General features: G+C 42.8%; 1 protein-coding gene across 3 annotated transcripts in view; it reads left to right on the forward strand.

The window, feature by feature from the left end:
* Positions 1 to 25,462, forward strand: part of gpm6ba (glycoprotein M6Ba) — a 77,219-nt gene that overhangs the window by 38,226 nt on the left and 13,531 nt on the right. The window lies entirely within an intron of this gene.

Below are 25,462 nucleotides of genomic sequence, written 5' to 3' on the forward strand. Positions count from 1 at the left end.
AAGCAGCCGCGCTCCACTCAGGTGCCTTTCTTCCTGGAAGTGCACGAGGAGCTGACAAACAAATTGGTTCACGACAGCAGACCTGAAGGACACGTACTTTCATGTCTCAATTCTACCTCGACACAGACCCTTCTTGCAGTTTGCATTCGAGTGTCAGGCATATCAGTACAAGGTCCTCCCTTTCGGCCTGTCCTTGTCCCCTCGCATCTTCACGAAGGTCGCAGAGGCAGCTCTTGCCCCGTTAAGGGAAGTGGGCATTCGCATTCTCAACTATCTCGATGATTGGCTAATCCTAGCTCACTCTCGGGACATGTTGTGTCGCACCTCAGCCGATTAGGGCTTCGGGTCAACTGGGAAAAGAGCAAGCTCCTCCCGGTTCAGAGCATCTCTTTTCTCGGTTTGGAGTTGGACTCAGTCTCATTGACAGCGCGCCTCACGAACGAGCGTGCACAGTTGGTGCTGACCTGTTATCTTCAGAGAATGTCTCGTCTCATCCCTGGACAGGACACGAAGACCAAAGCGGTCTACCACCCGCGGTGGTAGACACGATCACTCAGGCTAGGGCCCCCTCTACGAGGCGCCTGTATGCCTTTTAAGTGGCGTCTGTTCGCTAAGTGGTGTTCTTCCCAACGGGAAGACCCCCAGAGATGTGCAGTCGGATCGGTGCTTTCCTTCCTGTAGGAGAGGTTGGAAGGGCGGCTGTCCCCTTCCACCTTGAAGGTGTACGTTGCTGCTATAGCAGCACACCACGACACAGTGGACGGTAAGTCCTTAGGGAAGCACGACCTGATCATCAGGTTCCTGAGAGGCGCCAGGAGGCTGAACCCCTCCAGACCGCGCCTCGTTCCCTCATGGGACCTCTCTGTAGTTCTTCAGGGTCTACAGAGAGCCCCCTTTGAGCCTTTGCAGTCAGCTGAGCTTAAGGCACTCTCCTTGAAGACTGCCCTCCTGACTGATCTCACTTCCATCAAGAGGGTAGGAGACCTGCAAGCGTTCTCTGTCAGCAAAACGTGCCTGGAGTGAGAGTAACACGGACCGAACGTGATCTTGAGACCCCGACCGGGCTATGTGCCCAAGGTTCCCACGACCCCTTTTAGGGACCAGGTGGTGAACCTGCGAGCGCTGCCCCAGGAGGAGGCAGACCCAGCCCTGTCGTTTCTGTGTCCGGTGCGCGCTTTACGCATCTATTTGGATCGCACACAGAGCTTTAGGATCTCTGGGCAGCTCTTTGTCTGCTTTGGTGCACAGTGGAAATGAAGCACTGTCTCCAAGCAGAGGATCACCCACTGCCACACAGTTGTCTGCCCGTCACACACCGCCAGTTCACGTAACACAGTTCAGCCAGTTGCGACGTTTTGTATAGGGACCCCTAGTGTCACTATATCAACACAACGTCGAGTGAGTGACAGATAGGGAACGTCCTCCGTTTCCTGATGGAGGGAACGAGATGTTGTGTCCCTCCAGCCACAACGCTGAACTTCCCGCTGAAATGGCCGGACCTTGTCTCGGCTCCTCAGCATAAAACCTGAATGAGTGGTTGCATACCAGCTCCTTTTATACCCGTATGTCCGGGGGAGTGGCATGCAAATACCACTTGCCAATTTTCATTGGCCTTTTATCAAAGACCAGAGGTGTCTCGGGCTCCCAAAAGTGACCCCTAGTGTCACTACATCGACACAACGTCTCATTCCCTCCATCAGGGAACGGAGGTTACAAGTAACCAGGAGGTTTGCTGACATCATTTAGATTATAGGGTACAATGGGGCAAAAAGGTGCCCAATGGGAAAAGACGCATTGGATGTTATTTTCTCTTAAAACAATATATAGCAGAAAAAACACTACACCACCTATTTACATAAGTGGGAAGGAATTAATTTGTTCAGTGTTCGAATTGTGTCAGAGCTCTTGGGGGGTCCCCTTAACCCATCACCGTTTCACATACGATAAGAAGTTCAAATGAGTCTATATTTCAGGTAAATAAATTTCAACATTAATCCAACTATTCATAGTACCCTCTTTAATCACAGATTTTCATTTTTTTTTTTTTTTTTTTTTTTTTACACTACTGTCCAATTTCTCTTGGGTTTCTCTAACAAAATGACACAACAACACGTTTACCTGACCACAAACATCACAAACATAGTTTACCTGATTCGGCTGAGCTTTCGTGCTGGAAATGCCCAATGCTTGAAATAGTTTCACTGTTGCCTCATGTTCTTTCTCAGCTCAATTCTCTGCTGCTATGTTGTCTCTGCTCCGAACAACATTCATTAAATATACTACATCTCTGAGCATGTCATTGCATCGGGATAAGCAGCTCTAATGCATTAATAACATTAATGCGGGGAAAGATGATGGTATCACGGTGAGAGAGAATAAAGTTCGGGGGTGCAGAAAAAGTGCTGCTGTTAACCGCGAAAGCACGGGACTGTCTGCCCTGTTTGAACTGAATAATTATGTCAGATGCATGTACGACTCACCAGGAATCCTTATGGGAATCCCTACCAAAAATTCACTGAATAATTCGATACATTGTTATGGTGTGTTGCTGCGTCGCGTCGCACCTGGTTAGGATATGGTGTAAGGTGTAGCTCAAACCTAAGACTATCATATATTCCAATACAGTGTTTTCTCTGTCGCTTTTTGACTATCAACATGGCTTATGTATTTAAAGATATTGAGGAAGGGCCGCTCGTCACAGGCACAGCAAAATAGATATTTCTCCACATAGCATCCCCGAAAAAACATTATAGTGAGCTAACGTGTAGTGTTAGATAAATACCGGCAAAACTATGTGCATATTAACTGCGTGTATTTTAATTAACCTCTAGCGACAGTTCAGTTATAAGATAAACGATTATTTAATGTCAGTAATTTAGGTGTACCAACGATCATAAATAAAAAAAGAATTATATCTTACCATTATTGTGAGGTGAAAATGAGGATCCACTCTGACATTGTCACTCAGTTGCTGTCTGTAAATTCCTTCAGAAAACACTTGGGCGTGTTTAGAAGTTTCCAACAGAAAAAAATCTAATTTGGATTATTTATGAAAACTGGGACAGATAGTGGACAATGTTGCATTGTGTCACTGCAATAATATGAAAAGAATTCTAGTTTTCTGTTTCTAGTATTCTAGTTTTTATAAAACACTAGGTGATCCCCCAAATCCAATTTTATTAGCCTTATGGGGGTCCTTTAGCTCAAAGTGGGCCAATTTTGACAATAGAGATTCATTTGTGAAATAGGCAAGTACCAAAATTGTAACTCTAAAATGTGCACTGTTCATTTTCTAAAAGCAGAATAAACCAGAAGTTGTTGTAACATAGCTGAGATATTATTAAATGTCAAAACTGATTTGCAAAGGATATCTTGTGTTGTGTTTTTTATGTTTTTTTTTTTTTTTTTTGTGCAAATTTTTTAAAAACATTTTTTATTTTAAACTTGTCTTTACAAATTATGTTACTCCATTAATATTCGATAAATTAAATTTTCCCCCTATCATTTTATACTTTGGGACCACAATAAAACAGATTTTCCTTAAGGGGGTCTTAAGCGCTGTTGTAAACAAATCAAGAATTTATGATTTTGAATGGTTTTTAATGCAGGTCAAAAATGACCTGAAGCACAAAAAGAGGGTGCAGTTTCTTAAGACAATCGTCATGGTTACTTGGGTAACCTCCATTCCCTGATGGAGGGAACGAGACGTTGTGTCGATGTAGTGACACTAGGGGTCACTCTTGGGACCTCTAGTGTCACTACATCGACACTACTTCGAGTGAGTGACAGATAGGGAAAGGAGGGTTAAATTGAACCCCATCTTGTTAAACATAAACATGTTTTGTCTTGATATGTGAGCCTGGTTCTTCTTTTGCTCCTAATTTCACTCCCCTTTTTCTTTTGTCTTTATATTAATTCATTCATTTCTCTTGGACTTTGATCCATTGAGGCACTTATTGAATTGCACAGTTTTTCTAGTTTGCTTTGTTCTGGGCTAAACTCATCAGTTCCTTGAGTATAACTCCTTTTTTGCTGTAGTTCTCTTTGATCTTGTCTATATATTTATTTTTGGGCTTCCTGAGACCTTGTACCTTGATAATATCCTGTCATTACTATTTTAGCCCAACGGTAGTCTTGCATCCTGCTCACATGGCCAAACCACTTAATTTGTCGCTTTGCTATCATTTGCACGACATCTTCCTCAAGGCCTACCTTCTTCTGTATGTCCTCATTACAAGCATGTGCTTTCCATTTTATGCAAAATATCCACTTGTAACATTTCATTTCAAATGTTCTTAGTTTGCTTCTATCTCTTTCTTTGTATGTACATGTTTCTGCTACATATAGCAATGTTGAGAGCACATGCATTCTGCAGTCTCTTTTTCATCACCACTGAGATTCTGGAGTTTCTCCAAATTGAGTTGAGCCTTGAGTAAGCACTGCTTGCAATTCCTTTACGGTTATTTATTTTCACAGTACAGTCGTTGTTAAAGGTAAATTTATATCCTAGATATTTAAAGCTTGCAACATTCTTCAGCTTATTCTCATTTATTTCACTCACTATGTTTACAAAGACACCAGAAAGTAGCCTATTGTGACAAAGTGGTGTTCCCGTTTACATGCACTGTATAAGTGGCATATTCTTTACTCCCGTAAACATGCGGCTCGGTCAGAAAGCAGCTTTCTCCACAGCAACATAATTTCCCCACAACACCTGTGTAAATAACAAACATGGCATCTGAGGAAGACTTCGCTATTTTATTCTCAGTTGCTTTGTTTTATTTCCAGATATTCCAAAGTTTTTGCTGTGTTAGTTCCCTTTACATCGCAACCTGCAGCGGAATTTCGCTGCAATAGGCCTTATTCACAGCAGCGCCATCATTTGATTTTTGATGGGAATGACAATGATTCTGTGAGGGATAGACGTAGTCTTTTCAAGGGGTTGTACAGTTGTTTAAAGTGTTTTTGGATCATTCTGCTGACAATAAATATCTTTCCAAGAAATTTCAGTTGACAAAAAACTCCAGACAACATGAGTTGTGGAAAATTAGATGTAATGTAGGAGCTTTTTGCTTTATACAATGCATGTCATTTAAGAGATGGTAAGTCTATCCCTCACAGCCTCATTTTCATTCCCGTAAAAAATAAAAGATGAAGCTACTGCGAATAAGGTTTATAGTGGGGTTTTTCTCTTATGTAAAACAACCCCAATGTACAACACATATATGCTGACATGACAGACAGTCAATATATTACACTGGTGTGCATAAATGGGTATAGTTTAGTGGTGCACCGTGGTGATGTTAATAATACAGGCAGGCGGCTCTAATGAGTTACTAGACCAGTTATTGAACCAAAGAACCAGTTTGAAATGAAGGAATCAAACCTACATGCTGAATAGAAAGTCAACTTTTCGGTCGTGTCCGACTCAAAAAGAACCGAATGAGCCGGTCCCACGAACTGTCAAAGTTTGCCGATGATTACTGAGGACTTGCAATGCGTTGAGATGTTAAAAGTATCAGAATAAAACATTTATGAAACAAACAGATGTTTCTTTCTGTTATCTTTTAATCATTTAAAAAATATTTGCAAATAAGGTCTCGAGAATTAAGTAGGCATTTATACTCAGTTGTTTTCTAATACATTATAATTACATAAATTATTAATAACATATTAGTTTTCTATATGTATTTGTATTTTTTTAATTAGACTTAATGAATTGTGGAGCTAACTGTGATTGACATTTTCAAGAAAGTGAATTTCATTAACTAAATGCAGATGACTAATAGCCTGACACGAGTTTGAAATGAACGAGTTGGACTCATACAGGCAGGCGGCTCTTAAGAGTTCCTAGACCGGTTATTGAAACAAAGAACCCGTTCGAAATGAAGGAATCAATCCTACAAGCAGAATCGAAAGTCAGCTCTTTGGTTGTGTCTGACTCAAAAAGAACCGAGAGAGCCGGTCCATGAACTGTCGAAGTTTGCAGAGGATTACCGAGGAGTCTAATGTGTGAGCTGCTAATCCTATGAGCATGCGTGTACCAAGGACATGAACAAGCATGGTGCGAACTGTAAGTTTCTTTAATGACAACCAAAACATGCTGGAAATATTCTTATGACAAGTTTTATTAAATAAAATTTAAGACACGTAGAACATATCCGTGTTAGTGCACAATGTCTGTGTTGGGTGCTTAGGTGCAAAACTATATAGAAACTTGTCCAAAATGTAATTAATATCAGTCGTATTCGACATGCAGATCACAGAATGAAACCCTAATGACAATAAACGCCATTATTATTATAACTTAATTGAATAAAAGGCAATAATCAGCAATATGCGTTCACATATGGCTCCGGGATGTTAGAATTACACGCTAGAGATGTCATTACAAGATGACATAAAAGAACCACTGAATCGGTTTCTGAAACGGTTCTTGGAAACGAACTGACCGAAAGAACTGGTTCGTGGAAATGAATCAGACTTCCCATCACTACAGCGGGTCAGTATTACTACCGTAATGACTCTAGAAAATGGGAAACTTAATATTCATGCACATGTCATTCTTACACATTTTTAAAAACAAACTGGCATATCCATCTGAATTACAGCATGTCTGAAAATTAATTCGCAAATGCTTAGAACTGCCAACAACTCACCCTCCAGAGGCCACACTGTAATGCTTCAAGGGTTGAGCAAGCTTTCATTTATTAGAGTAGCAGTGTATGTGTGATTCCCTGCATGCTGCAAAAAAGATCAGCCCTGAATCTAGGCACGATCGGCTGATTGCCGATCACAGATTTAAGACGAAGATCGGTGGATGATCGATCAGTGCACCCCTTGGATAGTGTATGTGCTTTTCCAACTGTACTCCCAGAAATGTTTAATTATTTTTGCTGTGGTGACTTGTTGTTGTTGGGCTCCATCCTATGACATTTGTTATCCAACCCTTCACGCACACTCCTTAAAAACCTGTAAGACCTCCGCTTATGCGTTTACATGACCACATTAGCCGTGTTCTCTGGGAGAAACCTGGTTGTGTTAAACTGCTTTCTCTTAATCCCTTAGACAGCGTAAGGAAATCGGCATTCTTGTTTACATGACATTTCAGAATGCCACTTTCCGCAAAAACCCTGGAATAAACCGTTTTATTAATATAAACATGGTCACTGTCTTTCTTTCTCTACATCCACCCCCCCTTCCACTGAAGATGTATGTAGAGTCCTTTGTGCATGTGTGCATGTGAGAGTAATCACACAGAGCAGAGACAACCTCATGTGCCTCTCATTTGGAACAGCTCACTCAGGGCATGCTGACAGGCTCCATCTGCCGCCATAAACTCATTGTCTGTTTAGCCACTTTTGTGTGTGTGTGTGTGTGTGTGTGTGTGTGTGTGGGTGTATGCTCCCATTAGCATTTGTGTGTGCTTGTATATGTAAACGTGTTTTTTTTTGTTGGTGTGTGTGTGTGTGTGTGTGTGTGTGTGTGTGTATTAATAGGTCTCTTTATAAATATTAGAATGTGTTTCTGTTCATGTGTCTGTTGTATATAGGTATGAACCACACTAACGGGCAGGTTGGCACAGCATGCCCTGTTCCTGCATGATGCCATTCATCCTCCTGTATATGGATCCAATCCACTCTGCCCACTGGTGTGCAATCTGCTGCTCTTTCATTCCTCCTTCATCATCTCTCTTTAAGAGAGAAAAAACATAAGCATTCATAATAGATACAGCATTACTAGCCACATAGACAGTAAAGATTTATTATCCTGCATATAATGAAGTCTGAGGAAATTCAGACTCGGTATCAAGTTGTTTTCTGGCTCATAAATGTGTGTGATTGCATCTCACTGTTGTGAAGGAGAGCTGAGTGGCCAGAGAAAACGCTAAAAACAGCAACCACCTCCCACTCTCAGATAAGCCCATGCGTTCTCAGTGTCAGTATCTGCACAAGCTGTCCAGAAGTGACTCAGTGTTATTGCATACAATTCATAAGTTTTGCTCTACTACTTAGTCAAAACAAGTTAGTCTTAAAAGTCTGTGCCACACTGTTAAAAGATTACTAAAAAAAGTGAGAGAATAAAGCGGCAATGCTACTTTAATGTTTTATGCTGTATTGTTAATATTCAAAGACGTGTTTTGACTGTGCCATCTTTCGGTCCTTTATTTGCATAGAAGGAAAGGGTTTTATGCTGAAAGAGTAACAGTGACATAAATGCTTACGGTGCAGTGCTATTCTAGTGCATTTAGAGCCTTTGTAGAGTGTATATGTTTTCTGTCTGTGTGGTGTGAGTGTTTGGGTTTATGTTTGTGTGTGTGTGTGTGTCCAATAGCATTTGAGTATGTTTAGAAAGGCCAGTGGTGAGGTCAAGGCAAAAGTCTATGCTTGAATTCCTTTCAGGCATCACTGGTGGATGTGAAACGACAGACAGTTACCACACAAACAAACTCAAACACACACACACTTGCACACAGGATTGGGGCTAAAATCACAGTATCGTGCATCGATTAACAGACTGTTGGTGCTGAGAGGGGAGCAACTTTAAAAGCTGTCCACTTAATTACGGTATTTACATTTACACTAAACACTGTCTATCTATCCGCAGGCTCTCACAGCGGCCAGAGCTCACCTCCTCCACACTGATTAATGTCCAGCTTCCACTTACAAAAGTTATTGTTTAACTGTGACATCTCACAAAACTGATTTCTGATCTGCCACGAAAGACATTTCTCAATTCATTAGGTCATTAGAAAAGGGTAATATGTGTCAGCGATTATACGATTTATACTTAATTTCCTTGACTGGGCCTATGCAAATTCATTGAATTCTAGGCCATGTTGGTTGTGTTGCAACGTTATTGGTAACGTGAGGTGTCCAGAGAAACAGCATTTTATAAATGTAGTATCTGCAGTGCTACGTGCCAACCATTCATTCTCTAATGCAAAATCAGAGGCTCATAAATTTCCAGTTTTGAGGATACAATCCACACTAGTTCCTCACTGCCTAGTCAGACAAGTGAGCATTTAATCTAAAGTTCTTTAGTGCAGTGTGTATACATACTGTACAGGCGTATAGTCTTTGCAAAGAGCAAATATGGGACATTTTGCCAGTGGCAAACATTTAAGAGAATTGTATAATGAGCCATAAGGGCAGAGAGAGATGGCAGGGCTCCAACAGCTTGAACAGATCGGCTGTGTCTCTACCAAATCTGACATTGTGTCAGTGTTTTTCTCGCTTGAAAGAGAATTCTTCTTAGAGTGAACAGAAAATTGGCCTAGAAATTAATATGCTGCTCCTAAAAAGGAATGCCCTTAAGCAGAAATATGGGCTTGGCCCTTTAAATATTCACAAGTGCTTAAATAAAGATGTTCGAGTTCTTGTTCTACATTTCTTTTCACACAATGTATTGCTAATTAATATGCTTTGGAGGTCAAAAGTTAAATATTTAGACTTTTAAACTGGGCTTTTCAGTGGAGACTAACTATTGAAAGTGTCCTTTAATCCAGGAAAGCACTCTTTAATACATTGATGGCACTATCTATTTGACTTTGTAGGGTAATGAATGCAAATAGAACCTCTTTTTAAATTCCTTATTTAGCTGAAGAAGACAGAGCATATGGAAGAGGTGACCCTTGTGAGCACTTCCTGTCTTAAATGTAAAGATTAGCAAGAGACTGAAGCTCGTGAAAAAGCCCTTTTTCATCTCTGTGGTATCCTTCAAGTGATCACAGTTCAGGTCAAGTTTACACACACACACACATTCTCTCCCCTTGGGAAGTATGTGTGGGAAGTATATGTGTAAACTGTGGCATTGCGGAAACAGTCAGCTGTGGGTGCACTCAACTGGGTCGTGGGTAACACTCTGCCATGGCAACCACTTTTCACCAGCCGTCAGGCCAAAAAATGTATGATCTTTCTTTCCTTTCTTCCATCTCTCGTTTTCTCTCGCTCTGTTTCATTTGACAAAACCTCAGCTAAACACTCTGGCAGAGGATCTGCTGTACTGTTCTAAAAAGAGGTCATGAGGGAAGTGCAAGTTCTGATCGCTCATCACTGCAGAACATTTTACAGAGGAGCAACAAACTATTCAGAGGCCCTTTAAAAAGTGCACACATAAACAAACATGTTTTGCAGGGTAGAAAGCCTTTTATTTTATTCTTAAGCCATGTGTGGAAATTTACCTTTCACAGTATTTCACACTTTAACCCTCTGGGCTCTGAGGATGTTTTGGGCCCTGGAGAAGTTTTGACATGCCTTGACATTTGTGCTTTTTTCAGTTGCTTAAAAACATATTTGATGGATAAAGTCTGATAACACTGTATTCAGCACAAACTGGGCTACAATAATATGTTAACAACATGTTTGTATTTTGAGAAAATAACGTTTATGCATGGTTTTTGAAAAAACACAAATTTTAAGTCACTGAAATAAGGCCATATAACACATACTAAACATTTGTTCACAAGACTTTTGAGAACTGGATCTTGTAGCCTAGAGTTTTTGCTACAGAAATGATGTGAAACCCATCCTGATCACTCATTCATACAAAACAATATAGTCATTTAACTTTTGTAAGACACTTTTAGTGTTAGAAAGGCCATATGCGAGGAGGTGTGAATATTGACGTGATTCACACCTGAGGAGACAAAGACCCCTCCCGTGAGAGAGAATGAATGTGAGGAGACTTAATGATTGAATGTATTGTCTGTAGCTTATTCACAAGATCAAGTTAAAGTTAAAAGAAGTAATCTGACTATACATTTTCTTTACATAAAGACTTTACTTAAAAACTTTAGACCTACACTACCGTTTAAAAGTTTTTAGATCTGTAAGATTTTTTAATGTTTTTAAAAGTCTCTTCTGCTCACCAAGGCTGTATTTATTTGATCCAAAATACAGCAAAACAGTGATATTGTGAAATATTTGTACAATTTAAAATAACTGTTTTCTATTTGAATATATTGTAAAATGCAATTTATTCCTGTGATCAAAGCTGAATTTTCAGCATCATTACTGCAGTCTTCAGTGTCACATGATCCTTCAGAAATCATTCTAATATGCTGATTTTCTAATATGGGCATATTTACAGCACATTTTACACATTTACACCCGAACAGATATTTGCAAGCACAAGTTTCATTGATGATAATGAAGCAGCAAAAACACTAGTTAAAATATAATCTAAACATTCATATTATTTTTATATCATATTACATATCATATTTATATCATACAGCATACAATTTAAATACCTGCTTTAGCCATTTAAATGTAACTAAAACTTGCCTATTAGGACATATTTCAAATTTCAATACTCTAAATCCTGGCTGGCAAGTCTGGAAATAGTCCAACTAGTAAAATATGTACATGTTTATATAAAATAGCATGTCAGCTAATATGTAAGTAAAACTAAATGACTTACTCATCCAAAATTGGATCCTCGGCTGGATCAAGTCACACTTCAAACGTTCATCGTCGGATTTCCACTCTTCTTCTGAGGAAAATGTGAACACTTCCTCACCTGTGTAGCATGCCATCTTCCAAACATGCAGAAAAGTGAGTGAACTTGATGCTTTTTAAGGCATTCTTGGGGGCGTTCACCATTTGCATTGATCGCCTCAGCACATTACCGTACGAATAGCGCGCTCTGCTGGTAGGTGGGATCACATTAGGGATAATTAGCTGAGCCCGGAGAAACTGTACATCACTTTGTTTCATACAGATTACATTGCAGGAGAATATTTGTTTTAAATTTGAATTCTTTTATTTAAAAGTAGACATTTTAAGCTTTCTTTAGACATATGTTTCATGTTTGTCTGATAAGTATTCGCGGAGTTTCAGTTAATTTTTGTGACGTTTTTCAGAAAGATGCTCGCGGAGACAGAGACGGCTGAAAGAGCACCCTGTTTATTTTCTTTATTTTACAAAAGCACAAGGTTTTGTTGTTATTGTGAGTGTACACAAATAAAAGTAGACCCTTTATAGTCTCTAATGATGTCTTACACTTATCTGTATGCCCAAAAATGACGGAGTATTTTAAGTTGTTTCCGCTGTTATGAGGAAAAAATCCAGCAGGACGCGCCAGCGCGTCCGTCAACCCCAGAGGGTTAATGGCACTTGGGGGAAATATCACAGCTAGAAAAGAGGTCAGATGCTCTAATGGGATCATCATGGGTCAATGTGATGTGTGCTCAGAGAGTGTTACACCACAATAAGCCACTTTGTAATGATTTACTGGTTTATTATTGGATTGAATAAACTTGATATACCTTAAACAAAGGCAAAATTTACATTTGAAAGCCTGGCATGTAGGGCCAATCTGAGAGGCCAGTCTCAAATTCTCTTAAATGTTTGTTGCTGGCAAAATGTCCCATATTTGCTCTATGCAAAGACTATATGCCAGTCTAGGCTATATATTCATATAACAAATTACTGTCATCATAGCAGCTGCATCTGGCAGAGGCATGGCAGCTAAGGAGAGGGTAGACCAAAGCAATTTCAAAACATTACCCTAGATTTGTACTCTAGGTCTTTTCAACTCGCAGATCTTCTGCCTCTATTACCTCTCCCTCATTCTCTCTCCACAGAAATGCACTCATTCACTGACATAGCATAATCTGACCTGATTTGCCAAATACAGCAATGCTAAATGAACATCGGTGCCCACTGATAGCAGGTCATTTAGTGCTGGATGTCAAGCAGAGATGAAAGCTGACCTGACCTGATCCTGAACCAGTAATAGTCAAAGCTGTCAGAGCTTCTGACCAATTGGCCTCTTTACTTGTCTTCTTGTTAGTCTCAGGAGGCCGGGAGGCTCTGTGTTTTACAAGGACTTGTTTTTTTGTTTTGTTTTTTATTCATGGTGCTGTTATTCATGTTATCATGGAAAGAGTCAGTAATGTTTGTAGACAATTGGCCGGTTGTCTGTGTCTGGAGTTTATAAAATAAAATAAGTTTCCAGTTGAATAATAAAGGACCCGCAAATCTCTCATTGCCATAATGGACATGCTTTGTGAAGTTGCATGTTTGCAATGTTTGTCAAAAATAATAAAATTATATTGTTCAACCCGTTCTCACTCCCAAGGTGTCAAATACTGAAACTTGTGTTAACAATAATATTATCAACAATACAAAACATGTAAAAGACAGGTTATTTTTAGTCACAATAGTTTCATGAACATTACTCTAATTAATATATATTTTTGAGCTTCTAACCCCACCCCTACATCTTAACCTAAATGATTCTCAACAATATAAATTTTGTAACAAGCAGATACAAGTGCAATCACAATAATTTATTCCCAAAAATTTGTTTGGGACCCAAAGATGAAATTGTTTTTATTATTTACTCACCCCTGTGTTGTTCTAAACCAATTTGCCTTTCTTTCTTTTTCGGTACACAAAGTGAAAAAGTTTGGAAAGATTTTCAACTCAGTGATGTCATACAATGGCAGTGTATGGTCACCACCTCTACAAGCTTCAAAAAGATGTAAAAGTATAATTGAGAAGTCTTAATAAATTATTCAATGTGAATCATGCCTTGTTCTGAAGGCATGCGAAAAGGTTTGGTGAGAAACAAACCAAAATGTAACTTATTATTTAATGAAAATCTTGACTGACCGTTGCTCTCCTGTGCACCATCATGTGGCACAAGAGCAGCGGTTATGCTGCCCCCACTCGTGAGATGGGGCATTCAAGCAAGAAACCACTTTGTTTCACTTCAACTGGACTACCATCTATATTAACTATATAAAACACAACACAACTCTACACAAACCACAGAACCGAACTTATAAAACATGTCTGAAGAGTTTGAAGTTGAAGAGGAATTGCATTTCTATGACTCAGTGAGAACTGAGAGAGATGGATGAGGCTGAGGCAGCTACAGTCACACCGTGTCCTAACCAGACATGACAAGACACAGTGTTAAAAATTTCTCTTTTCTATATTTATCAGAGTTTTTGTCTGGACATTCGAGTGACAGGACATTCTGTCGATCGTTTGGTTTCTATTTGCGGCATTGCACCATGCAGCCCCGTCTGCTATGAACTGGCACCAGTCAAAAATCTTTGTCATAATAGTATATTGAAGCCAGCATCTCACTAACCGTCTAAAAAACAACTTGATTGTGACCAAAAATCTCACACCTACCGACTGTTTCGCAGAGGTCTCGTTCTCTTCAGTCGGGTTTTGTCTCACACACCGGTTCAGAATGGAAAAGACGTGACAGACATTACGCTCCTTCCGCCTTTCTCTCCGATTCTTCCAGTTTACTTTCGGTAAGCGAAACATCCAAAACCTCCAAAACACTGTGGTTTCCTGTACTTTCTGTCTGACTGTGGCTTCTTTTTATATGTGCGGCTCTTCAGTCTCTCTGTTTGATTTCAAAATACTCTGGTTCATACAAATAAGGCTGGTCATAGAAATGTATCTCCTTTTCGACTTCAAACTCTTCAGACATGTTTTCTAAGTTCGGTTCTCTGGTTTGTGTGCATCTGTGATGTGTCCTCTGTTGTTAATATCTCGCTTGAACAACCCATTTTGCGAGCGGGGGCAGCGTAACTGCTGCTCTCATGCACTCTCATGAACGCACACAGAAGAGCAATGGTCAGTCAAGGTTTTCACTAAATAAGTTAGATTTCAGTTTGTTTCACACCAAACCCTATTGTATGCCTTCAGAACAAGGCATGAGTCACATTGAATAATTTATTAAACTTCTCAATTATACTTTTGCATGGTGACGATACACTGCCATTGACATCACTGAGCAGAAAATTTTTTCAAAGTTCTCCCTTTTTGTACCAAAAAAAGAAAGAAAGTCATATTGGTTTAGAACAACAGAAGGGTGAGTAATTAATCCCTTTTTAATTTGGATCTATTCTTCACACAAAGCAAACGGAATACACCTGGAATGAAACAGGTAAATTCAGCAAAGCATAATGTGTACAGAAAACAACAGATTAAACATTAACCACAACTAACAAATAAGTATGATTAAACAATAACCACTGTGAATAAATGTTGTTGAGTTCAAATTAAATGAAAATCATACCACACCATATCATGTCATGATGACAAAATTGTACCCCAACATATAATTTCACAATTATAAAATTCTGATCCCATTCGTGTTAGTCTATTGATGCCAAAGGTTTCTCATTGAAAGCAATGCGCTTGCTGGTCACATTGGGAAATCGACGTCAAAGGGTGCTTTTGGCTTCTACATATTGACACACATGGGGCTTTTGCAGTATTTGACGCCTTGGGAGTGAGAACATGTTGTTTTGTGACAAACTTTCCATATTAACTGTACGTTTGTAAAAAAAAATAAAAAATTCTGAGATGCCAAATAGCTGAGGAAGAGAACAGAGTTGAGAGACATGAGAGAGTGAGGAAGACATACATACTGTATGACTTGTTTCCTCTTTGCCTTCTAAATTCTACACTAATGAATAGCTCATTGATTTCCTTTATGGCTTTAAAGAGGACTGCCCTCCTTTGCCTGTCTATGGCCCATTAAATACTGTTGATAAATAGAGAATTTATTTATGATGGTGCCGCGGATGGCTGCCTCGGTGTGGAGCGCTCCTATTGTTTTGTTGTTTTTGTTTGTTTGTCCTGTGTTTAAACAAACAAACAAACAAACAAAAAAACATTTGCACTGTACATAACAGATAACAGATTTGTATTAGATTGCACTATGTATGTGTATGTGTGTATGTATGTATGTGTGTGTGTGTGTGTGTGTATGTATGTACGTATGTGTATAACAATTTTTTATTTGTCTTGCTGCTGTTTTTGTATTGTTTTTGTATTGTTGTACACTGGAAGCTCCTGTCACTAAGACAAATTCCTTGTATGTGTAAGCATACTTGGCAATAATGCTGATTCTGAATGGTACAGGCACTGCCTCAGATGCCTGCTGGGGGTCCTCCATATGCATCTTAGAAGCTTTAATCGCAGATTTTGCTAGACAGAGTGTACTTTTAAGCAAATTGAATTTTAACAAGTCAAAAGTGTTAAGTTATGATGAAATTTGTGATTCTAACTTGGTTAACGTCATGGTTACTTGTGTAACCTCCGTTCCCTGATGGAGGGAATGAGACGTTGTGTCGATGTAGTGACACTAGGGGTCACTCTTAGGAGCCCGAGACACCTCTGGTCTTTGATAAAAGGCCAATGAAAATTGGCGAGTGGTATTTGCATGCCACTCCCCTGGACATATGGGTATAAAAGGAGCTGGTATGCAACCACTCATTCAGGTTTTATGCTGAGGAGCCGATATAAAGTCCGGCCATTTCAGCGGGTAGTTCAGTGTTGTGGCAGGAGGGACACAACGTCTCGTTCCCTCCATCAGGGAATGGAGGTTACACAAGTAACCATAACATTCCCTATCTGTCACTTACTCGACGTTGTGTCGATGTAGTGACACTAGGGGTCCCTATACGAAACGCCACAATTGGTTGAACTGTGTTACTTGAACTGGCGGTGTGTGGTGGGCAGACTACTGTGTGCCTCATAGCCAGCACACCAGGTCGACACATAACCACCCCCAACATAGTTATGAGTGTTGAACGGCCCTTTGGAGACAAATCGACTACCCAAAAGATTAACCCAGTCGTGGCCTCTTTTCCCCTTCTCTTTTTCCACTCCCTGAAAAAGAAGGGGGATTATCCGACTGGGCCGCCAGGTCTAGTCGGGGGGGTGTCCCTCCCAAGGGGAAGACACCGCGGAGACCACACCTCGCCCAAAGAGAGGGGGAGATATTTAAGTGGAAGAATATGTCATATGGTCTTTCCGACCATGTGGAGAGTCTTCAAGGTAGATCCTACCCAATGGGGGAGGAGTTACTACAAACATGGAGACTGGGACAGAGGGGCTCTGCCCTAGGAAGATGCAGTTTGCCAACAGGGAAACGAACTAGCAGAAGATATATATCGCATGGGGTTAGCCTTACAGGGAACCGCCACATGCGGAGCACCTACCCCAGAACAGGACTCTTAGTTAGCATGTGTACTGGGCCGGCAGCGAGTCTCTCCGCAAACTCGACTGCCACAGGGCTCGGAGGAAGTCAACCAGGGAACAAAGTTTGTGAACACTATTGGGAATTAATGGTGCACGTCTTCAGCTCAAAAGGAGGTGGAAGGCGCTATGTGCAAGTGATACACCCGGCCAGCTATCCCGGGCTTATCCGCTTGTGTTGCATGCCACTACCTGGGATGAAACCGGTTCCACCCGGAGGTTGTAGAACCTTGCAACGGTGTTGGGTGTTGCCCAGCCCGCTGCTCTGCAAATGTCTGTTAGAGAGGCACCTCTGGCCAGGGCCCAGGAAGCTGCTACACCCCTGGTAGAATGGGCTCGTAGCCCTACCGGGGGCGGCATGTCCTGGGCGAGATATGCCATAGTTATGGTGTCAATGAGCCAGTGGGCGATCCTCTGCTTGGAGACAGCGCTTCTTTCCACTGTGCACCAAAGCAGACAAAGAGCTGCTCAGAGATTCTAAAGCTCTGCATGTGATCCAAATAGATGCGTAAAGCGCGCACCAGACACAGAAACGACAGGGCTGGGTCTGCCTCCTCCTGGGGCAGTGCTTGCAGGTTCACCATCTGGTCCCTAAAAGGGGTGGTGGGAACCTTGGGCACATAGCCCGGTTGGGGTCTCAGGATCACGTGAGTGTAACCCGGACCGAACTCCAGGCACGTTTCGCTGACAGAGAATGCTTGCCGGTCACCTACCCTCTTGATGGAAGTGAGCGCAGTCAGGAGGGCAGTCTTCAAGGAGAGTGCCTTAAGCTCGGCTGACTGCAAAGGCTCAAAGGGGGCTCTCTGTAGACCCTGAAGAACTACAGAGAGGTCCCATGAGGGAACGAGGCACGGTCTGGAGGGATTCAGCCTCCTGGTGCCTCTTAGGAACCTGATGATCAGGTCGTGCTTCCCTAAGGACTTACCGTCGACTGCGTCATGGTGTGTTGCTATGGCGGCAACATACACCTTCAAGGTGGAAGGGGACAGCCTCTCTTCCAACCTCTCCTGCAGGAAGGAAAGCACTGATCCGACTGCGCATCTCTGGGGGTCTTCGCGTCGGGAAGAACACCACTTAGTGAACAGACGCCACTTAAAGGCATACAGGTGCCTCGTAGAGGGGGCCGTAGCCTGACTGATCGTGTCTACCACTGCAGGTGGTAGACCGCTTAGGTCTTCCGTGTCCTGTCCAGGGGCCAGACATGGAGATTCCAGAGGTCTGGGCGTGGATGCCAGAGGGTGCCCCATCCCTGAGAAAGAAGGTCCTTCCTCAGGGGAATTCACCAGGGGGAGCTGTCGCGAGGAGCGTGAGGTCCGAGAACCATGTCTGGGTGGCCAGTAGGGTGCTACCAGGACGACCTGCTCCTCGTCCTCCCTGACCTTGCACAGGGTCTGTGCAAGCAGTCTCACTGGGGGAAATGCATATTTGCATAGGCCAGGGGGCCAGCTGTATGCCAGCACATCTATGCCGAGGGGAGCCTCGGTGAGAGCGTACCAGAGCGGGCAGTGGGAGGATTCTTGGGAGGCGAACAGGTCCACCTGTGCCCGTCCGAATCAACTCCAAATCAGCTGGACCACCTGAGGGTGGAGTCTCCACTCTCCCCTGAGGGTAACCTGCCATGACAGCGCGTCCGCTGTAGTGTTATGGTTGCCCGGGAAGTGAGTGGCTCGCAGCGACTTGAAGTGCTGCTGACTCCAGAGGAGGAGACGGTGGGCGAGTTGTGACATACAACGAGAGCGCAGACCGCCTTGGCGGTTGACATATGCTACTGTTGCCGTGCTGTCTGTCCGAACTAACACGTGCTTGCCCTGGATCAATGGCCGGAACCTCTGCAGGACGAGCAGAATTGCCAACAACTCGAGGCAGTTGATGTGCCAATGCAGTCGCGGACCCGTCCAGAGGCTGGCGCATTGCAAACAGCGTCCCAGCCCGTTCTGGAGGCATCTGTTGTGATCACGACGTGCCTGGAGACCAGTTCTAAAGGAACACCTGCTCGTAGAAACGAGAGGTCAGTCCAAGGGCTGAAAAGACGGTGACAGACCGGCGTGATGGCCACGCGATGTGTCCCGTGGCACCATGCCCATCTCGGAACTCAAGTCTGGAGCCAGTGCTGAAGCGGCCTCATATGATCAACCCGAAAAAGTTTCAGTGGAACCGCTGTTTCCTGTTCGAACGCCTTCAAACAGGCCAGCACCGACTGGGCGTGCTCGTTCGTAAGGCGCGCCGTCAAGTAGACTGAGTCCAACTCCAGACCGAGAAAAGAGATGCTCTGAACCGAGAGGAGCTTGCTCTTTTCCCAGTTGACCCGAAGCCCTAGTCGGCTGAGGTGTGAGAGCACCAGGTCCCTGTGTGCGCACAGCATGTCTCGAGAGTGAGCTAGGATTAGCCAGTCATCGAGATAGTTGAGAATGCGAATGCCCACCTCCCTTAACGGGGCAAGGGCAGCCTCTGCGATCTTTGTAAGGACGCGAGGAGACAGGGACAGGCCAAAAGGGAGGACTTTGTACTGATACGCCTGACCCTCGAATGCAAACCGCAGGAAGGGTCTGTGTCGAGGAAGGATCGAGACGTGGAAGTACGCATCCTTCAGGTCTACTGCCACGAACCAATCTTGATCCCGGACGCTCGCCAGAATGCGTTTCTGCATCAGCATCATGAACGGGAGTCTGTGTAAAGCCAGTTCAGTACTCGCAGGTCCAAGATTGACCGCAACCCACTGCCTTTTTTCGGTACGATGAAGTAGGGGCTGTAAAACCCTTTCTTCATCTCGGCTGGAGGGACAGGTTCTATCGCGTCCTTCCGTAGGAGGGTAGCGATCTCCGCGCGCAGGGTGGCAGTGTTTTCGCTCTTGACCAAGGTGAAGTGAATACCGCTGAACCTGGGCGGGCGCCTGGTGAACTGAATAGCGTAGCCGAGTCGGACGGTCCGGATCAGCCATCGCAACAGATTGGAAAGCGCGAGCTACGTGTCCAAGTTCCGCGCGAGGGGGATCAAGGGGACAACGTCGTCGGACATACCGGCAGGTGGGGCCTTGCGGCGGGGCGGAGCGCGAGGTGCCACACCACGTTGTGACCGTGCTGATTCTAGGGACATCGAAGCACTTACCTGATTCCTTGTGACCACCCCGGAACAGCCTGGGACGGGGGAGGAAGAGGCCTGTCCTCATAACCCGTGGAGACTGCCACATTGGGGGCGGCTGTGTGCCACAGCTGGGCACTCAGGGGCGGAAAGGCCACCGCTGGAGCGCCAATCCTGCAAGAAAAAACCCGTGGACGGTAGTCGTGGTGATGACCGTACACACCGTGTATGTGACCCAGGGAGGAAGGAAGCCGCTCTTTTGCTGAACTGATGGTACCGCAGCCACTTGGGCATGTGGTGAAATCAAACAAAATGGCAATAAAAGATTTTCCACCCGGCCCTCCACCGGGGGATGGAGTGGTCTTTATACCAGCTCCATGTTAGTGGGTTCCCTCGTCCCTTGGTCGCCCGTCTCAGGGGCGCTTTGAGGACCTCCGTGGGTTCTTAGGCGCCGGCTGTGAGATGGATGGCGTCTGCTTCCTGCGGTTGGCTCCACGCCGGGGCTGGGCCGAAGGGGCGGGCTGCAGTGGAGCCAGTGCAGTCACCGCAGGGGGACACCCTTGGCGACGAGCAGACGGGGTGCGGGATCTTGAGCCACGCCGGGGCAGGATGTGCCGGATTGCCTCCATCTGCTGCTTCACCACCGAGAACTGCTGGGCAAAGTCCTCGACAGTGTCGCCGAATAGGCCCGCCTGAGAAATGGGGGCAGCAAGGAACCGAGCCAAAGGTGGCGCTCCTGGACCACTAGTGTGGCCATCGTCCGCCCGAGAGACTGCACCATGACCGTCGTTGCTCGGAGAGCGAGGTCGGTCGCCGAGCGCAGTTCCTGCATCAAATCTGGGGTGGAGCTACCCTCGTGCAGTTCTTTCAGCGCCTTGGCTTGGTGGACCTGCAGGAGAGCCATGGCGTGCAGGGCAGAGGCGGCTTGTCCAGCAGCGCTATAGGCTTTAGCCGTCAGGGATGACGTGAGCCTACAGGGCTTGGACGGGAGCTTAGGGCATCCAGGTGGCGGCGCTCAGCGGGCATAGGTGCACCGCGAGCACCTTATCCATGGGGGGAATCGCTGTATAGCCCCTGGCCGCTCCGCCATCGAGGGTAGTGAGAGCGAGGGAACTGTGGAATCGGGGCCGGGCAGTAAAAGGTGCCTCCCATGACTTCGTCAGCTCCTCATGCACTTCTGGGAAGAATGGCACTGGAGTGGGGCATGGCTGCTTTGAGCGGCGCCACGAGCCCAGAAACCAATCATCAAGCCGCGAGGGTTCAGGAAAGAGCGGAGGGTTCCACTCTAACCCGAAGCTCGCAGCCGCCCAGGAAAGCATGTCTGTCATTTCGGCATCGGCCTGTGACTGGGCAATCGTCCCCGAAGGGGGAAGCCCAGCTGAGGCTTCTGCGTCCGACTGGAGAAGCCCGCTCTCCGATGCTGCGCTTGAGAGCTCATCATCTTTGCGGGCTCCGAACAAGAAGCCAGACTCGCCGTGAGACGAGCCGGCGAACTCATCCGGAAGCCTGATTGGGGCAGACGAGCGTGCTGGGGAATGGGAGGTCCGCGGGGGGATACCCGGCGGAGACGATCCCATTGGGGTCACCAAATCGCCCCCAGTGCTAGCCGCGCTGGCCTCATACCCGTAGGTAGAAGGACAGAGGCGGGGAGCCGCTGCAACGTTGCCGTGGTCATGTTCTCGCAGTGATATCTTCCTACTTGATATCTTCGATCTCCAACCATAAAGGCATACCATTGTCAGATGCTCGGAAGATGATGTGTAAGGAAACAAATGTACAATGTCCTGTTAGCTTAGCAGGGGTTCGAATGCCACCAGAGACGTCTCCTAGCAACCCAATTGATAAACAATGCTGTAACGATAGCATTTGTACTACACATATACGTTTTTACCATGTTTTGAACACCTGTCTCTGCAAACATTTGTTAAAAAAGCTTTAATATAATGCAGTGTAGGAACTTTGATTCATTGATCGATATTATTTTATAAAAGTTAATGTTTATAATTAACTTTTAACCTGGAGTTGAACATTTCTTCACGAGTTTCCAGGTTGGAATTCTGACTTCAAGGGGTATTCCATTGCACTTTTCAAAGTAGGATGTTGAAAATTCCGACTTTCCAAGTTGAATGGATTGTAGCGTTAGACCACGTCCACACTAATATGTTTTCGTTTGAAAACGCATTAATTTCGCTACATTTTGATGCTGACGTTTTTGTCCAGCGAAAACTGAGTTTTTCGAAAACGCTCTCCCAAGTGGATAAAGTTGAAAGTTCTGTCTTCGCGTAGTGTGGATAGAGAAAAAAGAAGGTTTATGTATTTGTTGTCATGTGACATAGTCATGTGATTCATTCAACCCAAAACAACCTAGATTAAAGTGGATGTAACGTTAGTGTAGCCCAGAATTTACCTACTGTGTCAGGCTGCATCTCAACACCTCTGGGTTTACCTCAGCTCATTAATATTAATGGGATAGATTGTGCAATCCTGTTGCACAACTGCTTCTGTCAGAGCTTCATCTCCTCTCTCATAACTCCCTGACAAAAAGATTCCCTGCATTCATAAAAAGAAAACAGCGTCATGGCCCCATACATTTCACAAATTATTTAATGTAAAAGATTTCTAAAAGAATAAGTGAATATATATATATATATATATATATATATATATATATATATATATATATATATATATATATATATATATATATATATATATATATATAAATATATTCACATTGCTGCAATTATGAGGTGTTCAGGAGACCAATTGCACAAGGTTGCCATGGAAACACCAGTGGCACATGCAAGAGTGTGCAATGTTACTGTCCTCTCTTTTCCTCATTGTGTGTATGTGTGTGTGTGTGTGTGTGTGTGTTTGAAGCTATTTTTAACAAGCATTATATAAGCACTCTGAAAGTCACAAGCAGCTTGGTATCCCCCTCTCTCTATTGTCTCTGTTTTTCAGGTTTGCTAACACTACAGCCCTGCTTTAATAAAGCAGTTAACTCACGCAAAACTGTTTTGAGTGAACATTGAGAAAAAGAAAGAATATGCTCGGTTAAAGTATATTACCTATGTCCAAATATATACACTATATGGCCAAAAGTATGTGGACACCCCCTTCAAATTAACGAATTTGGTTACTCCATTAAATCCATTAAAGAAAAATCGTAATGTTTCTTTATGTAATGGCTTGGGCTTTGTGTGCTTCCAAATTTTTGGCAACTGTTTGGGGATAGCCCTTTTCTGTTCCAGCATGACAATGCCCCTGTGAACAAATTGAGGTCCATACAGAAATGGTTTACTGTGTCTGGCGTGGAAGAAATTGACTGGCCTGCACAAAGCCCAGACCTGAACCCCACTGATCACTTTTGGGGTGAATTGGAACAGCAACTGTAAGTCAGGCCCGATGGACCAACATCAGTTCCTGACCTCACTATTAGCCTTGTGTCTGAATGAGAGCAAATCCCTGCAGCCATGTTACTACATACAGTATAGTGGAAAGCCTTCCCAAAAGAGTGGAAGCTGTTATTACAGCAAAGGGGGAAATTGATGCCTAAGGTTTTGAAATCAAATGTTAATCAAGCCCATATGGTGTCCACAAACTTTTGGCCAAATAGTGTAAGTCCAAATGTTTGTTTTATGCAACTGAACTTGAATGTGTTAAATGTTTTGCTCATTCCCAGGAAACAGTGCTATTTTTCATAATTTAATTTAAAAAGATTACTGCTGAACTTTCAAGAAATCCTATTTTTCCAACTTAGGCCTATAGTATCAGTGCCGCAACCACCATAGACATTGGGAGACCACCATAGGGGGATGTGTCCCACTCAATTTTCAGATTAATAATCAATAAAAATGGTAGAATCTTAAACCATTACCCCAAATATTATGTACGTATTATTTAAATAACCATAAACTCTCGTAGTATCACTAATTTAAAGTGTTTTCCTTATAGTAAAGATCTCAAAACTTGTGCCAACCCTGTTACATTAAAATCTTTTGGGGGCACTGCCAAAGTGGCTAATAACAGCATTAACTAGCAAATATCATTGCACCATACAACATTACACACTGTAAAATCCAATTAGTTGACATAACTTAGATTTTTATAAGGCAATCGGTTTGCATGCTTTTTCTAAGTAAACATACGTATTTGGCTCAAGTAAAAAACTTAATTATTTAAATACAGTTTACTAGTTACAAGTAAACTTAACTCTTCTGTGATTAAAGTATCGTTGTTTTTATTTAATTATTTAAATTGAGTTATAGACTTATACAGTATAAGGGAAATTATGACTGCACTCTAGATTAGCCATATGGCTCATTGGATTCTCCTCAGTACTTCTTATTGCACATAAATCTGCACTTTTTTTTCAATTAAGTATGAGAAGAATGACTTAAATTCCAAAATGTGACATTTCAAGTGCTGTTTAATTAGGAACACTTGATTGTTTTTATTAATGACAACTTTAGAGTTTAGAAAGTAACAGTAACTTCATTAAAACTAGTAAGAATCATATAAAATAAAGCTTAAGTTGAGTCAGCAATTTTTTTTAGTTGAGATAACTATTAGTATTTACAGTGTATTTTGTTTTCAAATATTTCAAATTTCTGTTTTAACCATGTGATAAAAAATACTTTTAACATGTCCCTCCTTCACTTGTGATTTAAGAAAGATCAAACCATTATTTTTAGAGGGTGTGTCACACCATAATAGGGTTGAAAAGAAAGACCACAGTGTAATGAATGGCATTCCATGCCAATGGCATGGCTAATATTCAGATTTTTTAAAATTGTTTTATTTAAAGCGTTTACTTCGAAATGTATTTTGCAGGTAAAAAGGTAAAGAGGTAAAAGTATAAAAAGTTCAGTATCTGTGACTTCTCCTGTAAATTATATCAGTAGTAAGTCATGGGGACACAAATGGCACAGTTTCCTGAGAATGATTGCAGTGTTAAGGTTCAAAGAACCTAAAATCACTGTTTCCCTATTTTAACCTGTCATGCTTCATTTCCAAGCTTAACTGTAGTAGCTTTGTGCTCTTTGAAGACCACTCCTGATCACACTAGTCATGGCACACAAAATGAAATTTTGAATTGCTGTCAAATAACTGCTTCAATCATTTTGTTGATGTTAAGAAACCATTTTGTCGCTTATTAAATGGTCTATTATGACATTGTACATGTATAACATTGTAAATGCCTCACTATAACCCAGATTTTTTCTCTTTTTAAAGAAAAGGAGGCACAAGTCAAAAAACTTTTTTGTGGTAATCAAGATTATGCCACAAATGTTGTCAATTAAACTTAATTTGTAACGAACCCATAATATTTCTTTTATTATGGGCATGAGGCACTT

The sequence above is a fragment of the Myxocyprinus asiaticus genome, chromosome 7 (assembly GCF_019703515.2).
Source record: "Myxocyprinus asiaticus isolate MX2 ecotype Aquarium Trade chromosome 7, UBuf_Myxa_2, whole genome shotgun sequence".
In the NCBI taxonomy this organism is placed as follows: domain Eukaryota; kingdom Metazoa; phylum Chordata; class Actinopteri; order Cypriniformes; family Catostomidae; genus Myxocyprinus; species Myxocyprinus asiaticus.